The sequence below is a fragment of the Meriones unguiculatus genome, chromosome 10, assembly GCF_030254825.1.
Source record: "Meriones unguiculatus strain TT.TT164.6M chromosome 10, Bangor_MerUng_6.1, whole genome shotgun sequence".
NCBI lineage: Eukaryota > Metazoa > Chordata > Mammalia > Rodentia > Muridae > Meriones > Meriones unguiculatus.
The window spans coordinates 116,105,168-116,116,936 of NC_083358.1; the positions used below are offsets into that span (position 1 = coordinate 116,105,168).

General features: G+C 40.5%; 1 non-coding gene across 1 annotated transcript; it reads right to left on the reverse strand.

Moving 5' to 3' along the window:
- Positions 1-3,422: 3,422 nt before the first annotated feature.
- LOC132646172 (small nucleolar RNA SNORA48) lies at positions 3,423-3,565 on the reverse strand. Its single transcript, XR_009584297.1, has one exon. It is a non-coding gene; the product is annotated as a small nucleolar RNA SNORA48 (small nucleolar RNA).
- Between the last annotated feature and the right edge of the window lie 8,204 nt (positions 3,566-11,769).

The window sequence follows — 11,769 nt, forward strand, 5'->3', positions numbered from 1 at the left end:
CACCAAAACCCCTAGTCAGGATTCCATAATGTTCATGAAAGATTAGCAGAGGTTTTTAATCTTTTATTTTTTACTACTTTAAACATTTGTAATTTTTGGCCCAAGGTGTATTATAACTAAATATCTCCCTACAACTTTGATGAACTCATGATCTATAGTAGAAGAAAATGTACTCTTTTCTTCTCTGAGTTCCAGGAGTATTCAGATTTTTCAAGTTCTGTTAATTCTCAGTCTCAGTAGCTAAGAAGGTTCTAGACTCCTATGCATTATGGTGCACCCACAGCGAATCCCAAAATAAGCTATTGCTTTGATTTTTATATTAGCATTATATATTTTTGAATTTTTCTGTCTGTGGTGCTTAACTATTCATGAGATGCAAATGGACACCACCACACACTTTCTTCAGAGCAGGTGTTCCTGGGGCAATGATTTAGGGTAGGATAGCAGAAAAAAGGAGGCTGGAAAGACCAGAGAAAAACATCTAGTTTTGCCAAGAACCAGACCCATGCTTCAGGAGAACTGGGTTACATTTGGCTTCTAATTTCTCCATCAGTTTGTACTGTGTTTTCATGATAATGAGATGACATATGTGAAAGTACCTAGCCGATTCTTGGGACATGGCAAACACCCAATAAATATAATTTTTTACAACTATATTAAGCATTTTCTTGTCAGAAGCAGGATTTTTTTTCTGTTGACAAAAAAAAAAAAAAAAACTTAATGCTTAGTTGAGCCAATTAGAATAAAACATTTTAGGCTGAGAACATATACTTAATGTTACCATAAAAAGTTTAAGCCTTACCACCATCCAAGAATATCAGTCTCCTGGAATTTAATTCCGAAGAATCTAAGAATTTCCTATTTCTCATCTCTAACTCTCCCAGGCTATCATTCTAAATGGACATGTTTTTAACCCTTTCCATTTTTATTTGTTTGAGGTTAAATACCAATGGAGAGAAGAAAAGCCAATCTCACTATTAGTTTCTTTTGACACATATTAATTGGAGAATGCTAATAGAGGAAAGAGGCAAATATCCTATCTAAAAGCCAAATTCTATTTTAGAACATTTATGTGCAGTGTTCAGTATGCTATCTGCTGACGTGGAGAGTGACCACCCCGTCTCCTGCTTCAGGACTGGCAGGATGAGGATATGTGCTTTGCCTTCAAGAGGTTCTGTGCAGGCAACTGTCTGAGAGGCCAGGACTCTCACAGCTCAGTGTTGAGCACAGGTTGACTCTGAGGCCCCTCTAATGTCTTCAGCAGATGAAGTAACTAGAAATATTATGATTAATTTGGAAATATACCCCAAAAGTGTAGGTAGTTTGGAGAACTAAAGGGCTGCCCAGGGTGGCCCACATAGTCGATGTCAACTGAGTACGACTTGAGAAGGTGAAAGATGAGACTATATAGACTTTATGCTAAACTTTAAAGCAGTGTATATGAACGTGATTAATGGTTTTGATAACTGTTTTCATTTTTAATAACCTTTAAGTACCCTTTCCATTCTCCACTCTCTTTAAAAAGTCATTAGGCAATTAGTTTCCTGAACTATAGAGGAACAACAGCCATTCTATTGTATGTCTTAAGACAGTTCTTTATAGATCTGTCTCTAGACATAACTAAGTATAAATATGATAAAGAAAATATACATGTGAAATATGTCATTACACTATGAACATACAACTTATTAAAATTGTTTCAGGTAATCATTTTTCATTTCCATCTGACATTTCTGGTTTTTGTTTTGTTTTGTTTTGTTTTTTTTTGGGGGGGAGCTGTTTTTACTTTCATTGACTCTGTGAGTTTCACATTATGTACTCCAATCCTGCTCATCTGCTCTTCCATTCATATTTGTCCTTTGCTTTTACAACCTCCTCCCCCAAAGTAAAAACACACACGCTCAAACAACAGAAGCAAAGCGTAGAAAATGTCTCACTGTGGAAGCTGTAGTGTGTCCCAGTGTGTCCCACAGTATCGCCCTCTGTCCACACATCTCCACTTGCAAATGTTCACTGCAGTGCTCTTTGCTCTGGTTCAAGATCTCTGGCTTCTGTGACACCATCAGTACTGGACTGTCACCAGGACTCTTCCCAGTTGTTATCCTATTCTTGTTCTATGTCATGGAGGTCCTGCAGTTTTGGAACAGCAGGACTGGCCCTTTCACACATCCTACTATTAGGATTATATAGATTTTGGGGACGGGCCAACTCAGAGCCCTGGATCTGGGCCTGGGTGGTGGCTGAGCTGGTCTGCCACTGACTCTCCCTTATCACTACTAGGCGAGCTCTCCAGCACTGCTCCAGCCAGCAGCCAGAAGCCCAGGGTGCCATTTGCAGATGCTAGGATCAGCTCACCTGCTCTCATGCCCTCAGGGCCAGCTCACCCACACCCACACCTGCAGAGCCAGCTCTACTGTGCTGCCCAGGCAAGGCGCAGGGCCCACTGACCCAAGTGCTGAAGCTTGTGAGGGGCTAGGCCATCTTTCCTGCGCTCACAACTTCCGGGTTGGCCCTTCTGTCATGGCCAACTCAAACGCGTCGTCTAGTGGAGGTGCGGCATTCACTCTCCCAAGGGCTCAGCCGGTGAGGGACAGGACCAGCTCACCTGCCTTCATGACCCCAGGGCCAGCTCTTAGGATTGCCGCAGGTGGTAAGGTGTGGGCCTGTGAGGGCATCAGCCCTGCCCCCCACTCATGCCAACTCACGATAGATGAGTGGTAGGGCCAGTTCTCCCGCACCCTCTCTCAGGGCTGGTTCATTCACACACCACCACCACCCTCCCCCCCGCACCCCCCCCCCCCCCCGCCAAGGCTGGCTCCACTGTGCTGCCTGGGCAGGGCACAGGGACCACTCTCTAGAGTGCTGCCGCTGGTAAGAGATGGGGCCTTCTGTCCAGAGCCCCGAAGCCAGTGAGGCAGGGCCCGAGATGCACAGCCCTGATCATCCAGCAGCTGCCCTGACCAGAGACGTCCTCACCACCTCCAGTGGTAATATGACGCGCAGACGTCAAGGCCGACCCCTGCCACTGTGTAGCCACGGACTCAGACATGGCCCTTGGTAGCTTGGGCTGGGACCTCACCATGGCCCCATGGGGCAGGACTGGCCACTCACGGCAGGCTACTTCTCTCCATCCCCAGTTCTCCAGTTCCCTCTTTCTTCATAACGCTCAAGCTGCTCTGTTCCTCTTTATCTCCTATCTGACGACCACATACTAGTACGTTATGACGGCCCCCACTGCAGGGTGTTACCTGGCTACCTGTCAGGCCCCTGGGTGACAGCCTCCCTCTAAGGTGCGTGGCACGGCAATCAACACATTGCCTGTGGTGTGAACTGAAGGGCGGGACTGTGGGTACCGTGGCAGTTCGCAGGTCTTTGTCTTCCTCTGCTGCACTGCACTGCCTGGATTTCATTCGATTTGGTTTTTATGAGTCCTAGGCATAAAACCGCTTTGGCCACCAGGCCAAGCATCAAACAAGGAAGAACAAAGGACAGCCATCTGCTCTGTCCCTGGCTGGTATAAGAATGCCACCACCAGCAAGGTGTTTCTTTGCCCTTTGCAGAATGTTGGGAGGGGGGCATTTCTGTTGTCAGTCAAACCAATCTAAGTGACTGTACTAATTCTAAGGAGAAGAGTAAGACTCACACAGAGGCAAAGAGTATCTGTAGGAAGTACCAAATTCGTTTCCTACTTGGTTTGTTGTTGTTGTTGTTGTTTGTTTGTTTGTTTGTTTTATAACACTGATTCTGTATATAGACTATTCTACAGCAGGTCAAACATTCACTTCTACACCACATAAACTGAGACCCCTATATCGTATTTATTCAAATAAATTATTTCTGTACCTTAAAACAATTCCTAGATCTCAACCCAGATGCCCAGCTCCATCCACTGCAGCAGACAACATCTCAGCAACCTCTGGACTATGTTGTCGATGGTGACTTAACTCATTAGAGCTAATGATTGTTTGTGTTGAACAGGTGTCCTTTGATTCCATAAGCTGTCATAGTTGGCATTAATTAACAGCTTTGGTGGTCACAGCCAGCTCAGGAATGGAATAAACCAACCAAGGACTTTTTTTGATAGGAAGTTGTTTTTTTTTTTCAATCTGGGAAAAGAAAGAAAGGTCTGGTGTCAGGATAACTGGCCACCAGGAAGCCCTTACATATTGCTGGTAATGTTTATAGGACCAAAAAAAAAAAAATGCAAAGTACATGAGAGACATGAGAGTAAGGCTGTGACTTCCTAATATTCAGAAGTATGACCCAAGGAAATATTATCTGGGAATAACTGAAGGCTTAGTTTAATCAAAAGCAGATTAAACATGTCACTAGAAGCACAGCTCCAATATCCTATTATTAATAGGCAGTGTCGGTAATAATAATGATGTACCTTGATGTTTACAGCAGGGACATGCCCTGTAGGTGAATTCATGAGTAAAGATGAAAGCCCATGTTTAAATTAGAAGTGCTAACATTTTCATGAATAATAAATAACTGAGTCCCACGGCTCTATAGAGAAAACAATTTACCTGAACTTTTTTTTATATTTTATTCTAATTTATAACTCTTTCTGACATTCTGTTCTGATATTCAGAATCATGTCAGAGCAAATGAACTATCACAGAAAAATGTGTATTAGCTCTACCGGTTAATATAAGCAAAACATATTGCTTTTGACTTTTATGAATAGATAATTTTGTTTTTTATAAATTCATAATGAACTGTTTTCATCTTTTTTTTCGTGAATGAGAAGGGGCTTTTGAATATATAAGATACAGCAACAGGGCTGTCATTCTCTGCTTGTTTAGACCTGTTCTACCATGTACTTGAAGTGTTCTGAGGCTGTTCTGTTGTTACTTTCTGAAACTTTCTCTTTTTTTTTTTTATTTTAACATGTAGCAGAGTTTGTCAGTATCCCAGCACTGACAGATTTGCGAATAACTCATCATTTACAATGCAAGTCTTCAAATCAACACAAGCAGCAGTAAAAGTTTGCAGTCCGTGTCGTGCCTAAGATGCTCTTCTGGCCATTACACGGGTCCAGTCAGAGGAAGGGGACGCCGCGAACAGCTCCGTCATTTCAGATCTCCTCTTCAATCTCTACTGAGAAAACAAAAGTGGCTCTTTTGTTCTTTTCTCAAAATAAGAAGTATTTGTAGGTTTAAACTGGAGGCTGGAGGGATGGTGCAAGGTGCGACAATAGTAGAAATGATGCTTTTAAAGAAGTCTTGATCTAACAAGAAGAGTTAGTTGTAGAAGCAAGTTATCTCAGGATAAAATGGATTCTGTCTAGAGTTGGTCATTTTGAAGCTTTTTCTAAAAATAACACAAGAGCAGATTTGGTTTGCGCCAACCTGGTCTAAAAATACGTATACAAGAGTCTTACTTTGTTGACAAATATTCTTTACCAAAGAAATTTGGTAAATTTGGAAATTCTTTACCAAAAATCTGTAAAGACTAACTTGTTATTTACTTGCTATAATTTGAATGTCTCCTTCCCCCCCAAAAAAACCCCCAAGTGCTAAAGGACTGGTCCTCAACCTGTCATTCTTTAGGGAGGGAATAAAACGTTTAAAAGTGGGAAGGACTAGAGTCACTGACAGCATGAGCCTTAAAGGACTATCGGGCAGAAGTTTCCTTCCTCTTTTCCCTACCCACCTGCCATGAAGTCAGCAGCCCCCTCCCTCAGCCACTCCCCTCCCCCAGGCATACCTCCTCCCCATAATTTAAGCTCTGCACAGGCCTAAGAGCACACTAAATCCTTAGATTTAGTGCATGGTCTTGAGATTTTGGTTACAGTGACAGAATTTGTCTGAGTTCAGTGAAATCTGCCAGCACACATTTCCACTACAGAAAAGCTGGTTTCCAGGAAGTGACAAATGACGGTGCCCAGAGGCAGAAAATTCTCTTGAAAAAAATTCACATTGATGTACCTATGATTAGAGCCATCATATGAAAGCACTGACAGTAGATGTTTATTAGAAATGCTTACTTTGGGGAAGATAGAAGCGGAGAGCCTGAACGTCCCCTGGAAAATCAGGTTGAAAGAAGACATGATTCAAGTAGAACATCAATTACCAGCTACGGAGACTCTTCTCAGAACAGAGATCTATATCATTGATCCAAGTATATAGCATAGGACCTATACATACCTGCAATGAAATGTGTTTGCTGATATAAATTTAAGTAGATCACAGGGGAAGCTGATTAGATTTTAAGTGTTTAAAAGAGGTCTTCCTTACTTTTCCCTGTACGACTCCTGTAGCTGCTGTGTGACAGTGTTTGCTGTGAATGGTATTCGTGGCCAGCTGCTGCACACAGCATGTTTGGTCAGTGCATGTCTGTGGAATCCAATGTAATATGTATCCTCTTTGGCATATCAAACAGCATGACCATGTGGGACAAAACACTACATATTGTTTTGGAACTCAGGGCACCATGCTACTAAAGCACAAGAAAGAATTAATCAATAGAAATATTTGTCAAACAAGTCTATCACAAAGTAATTCCTAGAGCTGACTTCGAAGCCTTCTCCCTTTAGCTGAGTAGAGCTGAATTCATTGACTGGACAATTAACAGTAACTCTAGGCATCCTATGTCTTCCTGTTCCATATTAAATGAATGAATGAAAGAACAAACGCATGAACGAAGGAACAAATGAGTGGATGAGATAAATGTATAGAAGTAATCAGTGTAGACTGTGAGGCAGTATCTATGGAGATGATTAACATTTTAATCATAGTTGCTTTTTAAGTCTTAATAAATACTAAATACTTTCCATTCTCAACTCCTCATTAAAAAAATAAAGTTTTCCTGATGAGATGTGAGGAAGGCACTTATCTGCAGGTAGCCTGGGTGAATGTTTAGAATGCAGTCAGGATTATACCTGTTCAGTGGAGTGGCATTTGCAGGTTCTCCAAGACATACAACATCGTTGTCGCCTAGTTGCTGGCTAGGTTCTAGTGCTCAGCACTATTTTGCTCTTGCTGAGGGGCTCATCAGTCCAGTAAGGGAGCTGTTGGCTACAGCCAAGGTACGCGTGTCACTGCTTTAGCCAGTGCTGATTGTGCCATGGTGGCCGTTGCTGCTATCTGTAACAAACAGTTAATGAGAAAGGAAGCCATACATTCGAAAGAGGTAAGAAAAAAGTGTAAGGCAAGATTTGGATGAAGGAAAGAAAAAAGAGGAAATAGTATAATTATATTGTAATCTCAAAAAAAAAAAGAAAGTGAAAAAATTATTTGTAAAAAGAGCCAACCAAAACAGTGAGCTATTTTCATTTACCATAAAAGAACACTAGCAATGAAGCATACCAGACCTCCATCATTCTATCAGGAAATCCTGTTAGAGGGGCTCCCTGATGTTTTATTGCATAAAATGCATAAATCAATAAGAGGCCCTGCTAAAAGTTTCAGATATTGGAGGGAAAATGGACAATCTCTTTAGGTTTCAAATTCAAAATCACATATTATGATGATTACATTCAAGGTGTGTCAAGAATTTCTATTTCCTTCCTTCCTCAAACAGGTACCAGAATTTAGTAGCTGTGGTTTACGAGGTAGAGATCCCTGAACAACCCTGAACTAATTTGCCATCTGATTTTTCTCTGAACAGCCTTGGACCTAAGTATGAATGAGAGCAGTCAGCAGACTGTTCTCTCAGTGATGACCCCAGGTTACAATTACCAGAAGACGCGGCCGGGGTCGGGGTCGGGGGTGGGGAAGGAGTAAGGAATCTGCTTCTGGACACTGCCTGGTCTTTGTAGCCGTATTCCAGCAGCTCCCATCAATTCCCCTTGGCACTTGTTGATTATTTCTAGCTCCTTTTGAGTATTCAGGCAGACATGGTCCTTCTCTTGTTCTAATTTGGTAGATAGTTTTTCAAGTGTCCCAGACCTTGTTCAACAGGACCTGTCCTCTAAATGCAAAATAATGGTCCTAGAAAACACAGAATTAAATGAAGGATGGAACTCTTTGCAGCGCCTTTGAAGAGAATAAAGAACATTTCCTTCCTTTAAATCTTCTGTCTGTACATCCCAGTTATGTTGATACAAGTTCACCTCTTTGCACTTCTCAGAAATGCCTTCTACTTTGCTTTACGTCATGCTTGCAGATCTATAGCAAAAATAAAGCAAATTCTGTCACTTCCACAGAGACCAAATCCCATATTAGTCTATTCAAGTGACTGATGACAAGAGCAAGTGTCTCACAATTCTTCCTGAGTTATCAAACACATAGAGTTTAAATAATAGAATAAACAATGTGCTAAAACCAGCAAAGGACCATGAGAAATGTTTCACCTGGGCCTCAGTCAGAAAACAGCCTCAGGTCTTTTCTGAGATGGACACTCAACCAAAGTCCATGAGAGGATAAAACCTAGAACCTCTGCTCAGATGTGACCCGTGATAGCTCAGTAATCAATTGGTTTCCCATAGTAAGGGGAACAAGGACTATTTCTAACATGAACTCAATGACTGGCTCTTTGACCTCCCCACCTCCCAAGGGAGGAGCAGTACTGTTAGGCCACAGAGGAGGACTTTGCAGCCAGTCCGGAAAATACTTGACAAAAGCGAGTCATATGAAAGGGGAGGAGGTCCTCCCCTATTAGTGGACTTGGAAAGGGGCAGGGAGGAGATGAGAAATGGAGGGTGGGATTGGGGAGGGAATGAGGGATACAGCTGGGATACAGAATTAACAAAATGTAACTAATGAGAAAAATAAAATTATGGAAATAAAAAAGCAAAATGGGGCAGTCTGATAATATGAAAGTCATGTGGTAAAACAGATCATTGTGGAGGAAAATATTTTCACAAGTGACAGTGAATGATGGCCAGAGAAACTGTTGCAGAAAAAAAAAAAATTCTCACAGAATAAGAATGGATAATGGCAAGAGATTAGTCTGCAGTCAACAGTGGGATTTTGAGGTTGGTTGGTTAGTTGTTTATTTTATTTATTTTTTTAACAATTAGGGATTTTTTTATTTCATTTAATACTTTATTTTTATTTTATATGTATGATTGCTGTGCACATAGGTACATGTACCGCATGCCAGCCTGGTGTCTGTAGAGGTTAGAAGAGGAAGTCAGATCCTTTGGATGTAAAGTTAGATATGCTTGTGAGGTAACATATGGCTGCTTGGAATCGAACTTGGGTACTGTGCAAGAGCAGTAAATGCTCTTGATTGTTTTTTTTTTTTAGTATTGATAAATTCGTTGAGATGTGTGCAGTTTCCTTCCTTTTTATTAATGGATTTTTTTGTCATGAAAATAAAACTATAGTGAAAAATGTAAAAAAGAAAACAGCCTCAGGCCCAAGGCATCCAGCCATGCTCTCCTCAGTCTAGTCAGCACTAAATAAAACACTAGCACCACCCACACACCTGGTACAGGTACAGGGCACCCACATATGACTGCATTATCATGAGTCAGCTTGGCTCTCTGAACAGGAGTCTCCATCACTCAGTGAGTGAAGCTTTAATTTGTGTAATCTACAAAGTTACAGAACCCATTTCCCTTTCAGTCCCCAGCATGGGTGGGGCTCCAGTTTCCTTACTGGAAGCTGTCTTAATGCACTAAGGCCATCTGTCCTTTCTGGTAAACCTTAAGAGATCAAGGTTCTCCCCACAGCTGGGCTGCATCACTCCCCAGAATGCACTTGGGAAATTGCCAAAGTCTTGGACCAAAGCAACCGAACGATTTGGTGCGCCCAGCACTGTGCTTCCCATCTAAGTCAAAAGGAAAAATGAAGAGAACTTACATGACAGTGGAAATAACACGTTCATATATCTTACCTAGACCATCTGACGTGTTGGCATTTAGTTTTTCTGAACACTCTTTTCTAATTTTTAAGTTTCTGTTTCTACTCTTTTTGACTTTTTGGTTTTGCAACTTATCTCCATTCTCTTCATTGGTTCTCGCAGGATAGTTTACCAGTCTCTATAAAGAATGAGAATTTTAAAACATGGTTTTGGTTTTAGCATTTGCTTTTTTTTAATTTTAATAATTTCTTCTCTACATTGCTTCCTTCTTGTTTCCTCTGTATTTATTTTTATGCTTTTGGCCTGCTGAAGTAGGGTATTTAGTTACTAGGATTCTACTTTTTTTGTTTTTTTTTTATGAAGTATATCTAACATAATAAATGTTACTTTAATGATTTGGCTACATCCCACAAATTTTGACATATGTTGTTTTTATATCTATATATGTCATGATTTTCCATATGACTTTCTCTTTTTACCAAGAGTTACATAACGGTATAGACATGGTTTAAGATAGATACATCTTTTTACTCTTTGGTATCAATTACAAATTTTATTCCTCTCAAATGTATAATCCTTTTAATATTATGTCTATGAAATGTATTTACTCTACTTTTTGGGTAAGTATTCAGTTGGCTACTGTGACTGTTTTAGGTGTGCTTAAAAACAATATATATTGGCATTGCTTGATATTCTTTGCGTATACGCACATTGATACATTGTGTGTTTCTTTACTCCAGGCTTCTCTTTCACATTTTCTCTTTGCCTCCATTAAAATCTTCAACTATAACTAATCATATAATGATGTCTGTGTTGGTCATTTTTTGGACTTGTGTGTTTCAAAGTTCTCTTCACAGGTGTAAGAATCTTGATCACCATCATTTTATCTTCATTTACTTGTATTTAACAACACAGTTACTTCCTTTTTATTTTGATTTTTATGTGGTATGGGAAAGAAAATAGCTTTGTGCTATCCTGAACTAAAACCTAGGGGTACATTTTCTCTGATTCTGTTTCTGCTTCATAGGGCCATTGAGTGCATTTTTGGAGACAAGGGCAAGCTTTCTAAAGCAACTCAGGGCTTGTTGGCTCTCTGCTCCTAGGATTTCCCACTATATGCCAGAGCTCCATCAACTTCTGCCTCTCTGCCAGTTTCTTGAAATTTTGCTCTTTCCTCCGGGGTTTCAGAACAGCTCTGATGTTCATTAACCTCCTCCAAAATATCTGCTCTAACACTTTTATATTTCCAACAGTTTATTGTAGCTTACCACTTTATTAACCACAAAATGCGTGCTTCATTTTAATACTCTAGCTCATCTGATACAAAACAATACCTGACTTTTATTCATTTTAAGTTAGCATACACATGGGTTTCATTACAGCGTCTCGGACATGTGTGTTATGAAAATTTGTTCTAATCTATTACCCTTCCCCACGTTGTAGCCCCTACTCCCTTCTTGTTGGACCCTTCCTCTCCCCAAGTGATCCTACTTCGCCAAATCTGTTTTCACATGCTATGTATTTCACCACCATCTATTTTTCTCTACTTCTTTCACAATTTCCTTTCTAGTTTCATAACACACACACACACACACACACACACACACACACACACACTTAAATTTACCTAAATTTAAATCTAGATTCTACATATGAAAGAAAACATCTGAATTTCCCCTTCTCAGTTTCACTTGTTTGGCTTAACATAATTTCTACTTCTATTCTTTTTCTTGCAGACGTCATTCTGATTTTTCTTTCTATTTGAATAAAATTCCATTGTATGTTTGTATTACATTTTCTTGATCCACTCATCTGCGGATGGATATTAAGGCTGTCTCCACTTTCAAGCTGCCATGGACCGTGTGGCCATCAATAAAGATGTACACGTACCTCTGCAGTATACTGACCTCAGGTGTGCCCACCAACTACTACTTTTTGACATGCTGAACTATTTTGGAAGATTCCTGAAGGCTTGTAAGTAACTCATCACCATATTGGTTTAGCCTTTGTAAT